Genomic DNA, 5,884 nt, shown 5'->3' on the forward strand with positions numbered 1-5,884 from the left:
CAGGGTCGACACTCTTGTAGAGAGGTTGTATAGCAACCAGGTGTCTGAAGGATTAGAGGCTGGGGAAAGAGTGGGAAAGCAGTTAGTAGGCTAGGGTATTTGTGCGTGAGGTGAGGAGACTCAGAGCTAGGGGAGACATTAGAGCAGGGGTTGGCAAACATTTTTTGTAAAGGGCCCGATCATATTTTAAGTCTCTGCCTTAACTACTCAGCTCTACCTTGTAACGAGAAAGCAGCCATAGACAATACTTGAATGAGTGTAGCTGTCTTCAGTAAAACTATGGACATTGAATTTTTAATATAATTTCAGGTATGAAATATTCTTTTGATTTTTAAGAAAATCGTTGAAATATGTAAGTTTTTTTTTCTTTTTAGTTCTGGAGAGGTGCAAAAACAACTTATAAGCCATATTGCTGAGCCCTGCATTAGAGGTACCTGAGGGAGAGCGACACAATTGGTAGTAAATGACCATATACTCTATCCTTCAATATGGAACACTTTTGGAAGTAAAGTAGGGCATTAATAATTATAGCCAGAGACCAGGAGTTATATCAGTTTTATCCCAGGCAAACCTAAAGGAATAGTCACCTTAAGGGTTAGGAGAAGTTAAAATTGCTTTAGGACTTGGTAACAGAAAATGGGAGGTGCCAGTGATGGAAATAGGAAGATAAAGAAGAAACTGGTTTTGAGGAGAAGATAGCTGTAGCAGTCCCAAGAGCCGTATACAGTTGAGACAACATTGATAGGAAGGAAGAAAGCACCCCAGAAGCAGGCCACTCTTTATATCTTATTGACCAGAACTGGGCTATTAGCTGTCCCTAAAGCAGTAACAGACAAGGAGCATGGGACATCCATGATTGCCTAGTGTTTATCTGGCTTTTTTAGTTCTTATTCAGGACTGTGTTGAGCATTGCTGGACATTTACCATCTCTGGTTCCTTCCAACTATGTCAGTACCACACCTCAGGCATTGTGACACCGTAAATCAACCGTTTTTCCCTCCCACCCCCCAGAGGTGTGGTACTGGTTGAGAACCAGTAGCTTAGACCCTCAGGATTTACCTTGGGGCTGAATTAGTGTGTGTAGGTTTCTTATCCAGTTGGTTTGGAGGGAAGAGAGGAATTGGACAGTATTAAAGTTCTACTGTCAAGGAAGTGGGGTGGGGAATGTTGGGTAGCTAACCAACATTGGCTGCCACGTGAAGTAAAAAAGTTTTCCTTTATATCCTTGATAAAATAGTGTCTCGACTTCTTCACACTTGAAGCCTTCCCAAAACCCCAGCTTTTTTGATTCTCATTGTAAGCCCCTTGAACTGGACTAGTTGGAAGTTCTTATTTTCCACCCTAAGTAACAAGCTCTTGTCCCAATAGGATACTCTTGCTTTGAGTACTGCAATAACTTTCCAATTGGTGACTTGCCGTCAGTCTTTTCCTATTTCATTCCTACACGAAGAGACTAGAACTGTGTTCTGATTTCCTTTGCTCAGACACCAATCTCCAGGGGTGCTCTGTAATTTGAAGAGGACAACTCAGAAAGCACTCAAGGGCCTCCATAAGTCCCTGAGTGGCTTCCCTGCCTTCCCGTTCCCCAGCAAACAATCCCTTGGATACCCTCTATTAAATGATACGTTTCCCCTTACGATACCTAGTCCCTTGCCCCATATATGCTATGTGTATTGCACGGTCTAGGACTTGACTCATGCTGTTTCCTCACGGAGCATGCCCTTCTTATTTCTAACCATACAAATTCCATGGCCTATCCATTCTTTCAATTCTACTTCCACCTGAGGCCTCTATCAGCCCACATTAACCTACCTTCTTTGAATTTCTGTGTGTTCCTTACCTGTACCACCCATTTTGGCCTTTTATTTTATGCTCTTCTTGACTATTCTGTTATTGAAACTGTCCTTTAGATCCCAAGATTTCTACTTTTTCCCTGCGGATGCTTTTTTATTTTTTTTATTTTTGACTTCTTTCTACCCTCCTTTTCCTCTTACATCCCTGCTTTGCCTAGAGGACATCTACAAGAATCGTCATGTACATTCTTTTCTCCTGTTGTTAGCTTTTTTCCCCTGAGACTTCATCTATTTACTGATTTACTTGTAAATCTCTGGAAGATATTAGTACTAGCCACCAAATATTTCTATTTCTTTTTCCACACACGTAGATTTGGATTTCCCTACTCCTTTTACCTCAAGAATGGCCAATGAAATGTGATTGGAAGTGACTTGTGTCATTTCCAAATAAAAGCTTTAGGAGCCTGTGAACATTTATCCTGCGCTGTTTCTTCCTGCCAACAGTGATGAAATATTTTAATTATCTATTGTCCCATGACAAAGCACCTTAAATCTTAATGGTTTAAAACAGTCACCATTTTATTATCTGTAACAGTTTTGTGGGTTGACTAGGCTCATGGGCAGTTGTCTAATCTTGCTCAGGGTCTCTCATGTGGTTCCAGCCTGGTATTGTTTGGGGCTGGAGTTTTTGGAGGCTCAACTAGGTTGCTAGAGTAGCTGAGCTTTTCTATTTACCCATGCCGTTCCAAAGACTCTCTGATTCGCATGGCTTCTTCAGCAGAGTAGCCTGACTTCTTTCTTGCATGGTGGCTTAGGATTCTCAAATGCAAAAAAAGCAAAAACTTCGAGGTTTTGTAAGTCTTAGGTCTGGAAATGACATGTTGTATTGGTAAAAGCAGTTACAGGGCCAGCTCAATTTTAAGGGGAGAGGAAATAAACATTTGATAGGGGTGGAGGGAGAGTGACAAAGAATTTGTGGCCATCTTTATTACAAAAATTTTTGTCAACCACAGAGTTACAGGAAAATGTGGCCATCTTTAATCACTACTCCAACGATGTTTCAAATTGAGTGGGCTTCCATCAGCCAGGGTCTCGGAGACAGGACAAAGTGGAAAACAGCTCCCAAATAACATACCTAGGTATATGAATAAGAAATACATCTCTGCTGTCCTGAGTCACTTAGCTATTTGGAGTTGTTTGGTATCAACTTTTGCATACTAATATAAAAATTGGTACTGGAAATAGGGTGGTGCTATAACAAAAATCTAAAATATGAGTCACTGACATATATAATAATTGAGTTAGAAATACTAGTGGTTGGTTGTTAGGCAGCATCCAGCTTTGACTCACTTATGCATTTCCCGGTGAACCTAGCTCAGAAGTTTGCACCATGATATTCAATAAATAATTCTTAAATAAGAGAGATTGTTTCTTGTAATTTTTCCCTATTTTAGGGAAAAACTTTTTTTTTTTTTTTTTTTTCCGTATCACATTTTTCTTGAAACGTTGGAGTGCCACGAACATATCATTTGATGCTCTGTTTGAGTGCCACCAGTGAGTTTCCCGATGTTTAAGTTTGGCTCGTGGGCAGCCCACCTTCTTCCTCTCCACTTTCTCTTGGGAGCCATCCTGCTCATGGAAAGTGTGCTTTCTCCTCTGCTACCTCACACAAGTTTCAAAGGAGCTTGCTCCTGCCAAGGGAGGCTTGGGGTAAGCCAAACAGCATCAGCTCCCCGGGGGAAGGGAAATTTCAGGTTTGGAGCTAAGTTCACTTCCAGGGAGTGACAAAGCCTGTTTGAACTTTAATTCACAGAGTAAAAGAGTTCAATGTTGGCCATTAATGATTTGGACTTTAACATGAAGTTGGTACTGATTACTTTGGGCCATAATTTAGAAGGACAGAGTGATTTAATCTCTGAACTTTTAATTTCTCTCTGGAAAATTAATACTGGGAGAGGGTTAAAATCAAATTGAGAACATCTTGTTGGTTCTTAGTTATTAAAGTATTTGATCACATTTTAGAAATTCTGATAACTTTGGGCAAGCTGACAGGACATAGTTTGAGATGGTGATAGAACATATTGTGAATTACAGCCTTGGATACAGAATAGCATTGGAACTGATTTAATCGATAAATTGTTCTGACCCATTCAGGGCATTTTTGGGACAGACTCTACAGTTTAGTGGCCCCAGGACATCCTACAAAAGAGGTGAAATCAGTATTGGAGAAGTGGTCTCATGAAGATGGGAGCACGACTACTACAATTGACTGCTGACTTCTCACCCAAGGAAGTAACTGTATCCCAGCCTGATCTCAGTGGATAAGCCCACAGGGTTAAGGTAATGGTCTTCATACTTTTGCTGACACACCCCTAAAATAGTTTTTAAGTTGACATGTAAAATATTTTGACCTTAGTGGCAAAACATGTAATTTTTTGCGTAATATAAATGTGAATATTTTAAAATAAAAAGGGTTATGTTACCTAAAATGCAATCTAAATGAAATCTAAATCCATAGAAAAGGAATACTCACCATCATTTATTTTCACAGAAATTTTACATTATGCCTTTTCCTATTTGAATTTGTATTTTCATTCTACTTCCCTAACATAATTTTATTTTAATGTATTTTGTGCCCAAATATATTTTATTGCTTACTCTATTATTCTTTTCCACAATAATAAGTTGTTTATAGGCTGGGCATGGTGGCTCACGCCTGTAATCCCAGCACTTTGGGAGGCTGAGGTGGGTGGATCATCTGAGCTCAGGAGTTCCAGATCAGCCTGGCCAACATGGTGAAACCCCTGTCTCTACTAATAATACAAAAATTAGCTGGGTGTGGTGGTGGACACCTGTAATCCCAGCTACTTGGGAGGCTGAGGCAGGAGAATCACTTGAACCTGGGAGGTGGAGGTTGCAGTGAGCTGAGATCATGTCATTGCACTCCAGCGTGGATGACAAGAGTGAGACTCTTATCTCAAAAAAAATAGTTTGTAATTTAAAAAATTCCTATGACTATAAGGTTCTAAATGTCAGAAATTTCTTTTGAATGGAGTTATCATTACAATTATTGTTAGTACATAATAATCATACCTACATTATAAATTTTTACAAATAATTACTAAAGAGAACTAAAATTTTATTGGAAATATATCTCTCAACGAAGTGAATGGAGCTCCCTTCTCAATTACTTCATGTATTTATAGGTAAATGTAACTTTTTGCTAGGCAACAAAATGGGAAAATATGTTGGGTGATAATTAGGTATAGGGCTTACACAAGCAAGTAAATGATTGTTGTTAAATGTGTTGTTTAAAATAGAAAACAATATATCTAAATCTAAGTCTATTACATGAATGGTAGGAATGAATAATGAGGTGAGAAATGTTTAACAAATAACACTGAGCAGACATATTTTGGTAAAAAAATGAATATAGATTTACTGTATTCAATAATCTTTTGGCAAAAATTAATTAGAATATTTTCTTCTAAGATCTGAATATCTATTAAAGAAAATAAGAAACATTAACTTTCTAGTTGTATATGTTCCTTTTTCATGTAACATTGATATATTGAAAGGAAATTTGGAATTTTTTACATTCTTTTCCTTGAAATCATTTGGAATTTGCATCTGAGACACAGGAGAATGAGATTTTACATCAAATGCTCTCATTCTGGAGTAAGTGTGCCTTGTAGCTAATTGGTATTTCCCAGAATGATTTTCACAAATCTTGCATATCCAAATTCTGAGATGTATATGTGGAGCCTGGAACCTGACTGTGAGTTTGTTATCTGGATGAAGTAGGGTACAACCTCCTTTAGTATTTTTGTTTGCTCTCTCACCCGCGTTCTTTGACATCATCAGGAAATGGAAGAGGAAATGGCATTGGACAAAAATTAGCACAGCCCCTGCCCTTGCCCCAGTGTATGTATACTCAGAACACCTCAACATAGACCAAAATACCCAATTTCTAGCACCAGGCTCTTCTCTTAACTGAAATATATATAAGGAAAGCCAGGAAATCCTCATGTAGGTTTCTTATACCCTGATTAAATCAAATTTTGATTTCAAGACAGTATTTGGAATTGTTC

The sequence above is a fragment of the Pan paniscus genome, chromosome 3 (genome assembly GCF_029289425.2).
Source record: "Pan paniscus chromosome 3, NHGRI_mPanPan1-v2.0_pri, whole genome shotgun sequence".
NCBI lineage: Eukaryota > Metazoa > Chordata > Mammalia > Primates > Hominidae > Pan > Pan paniscus.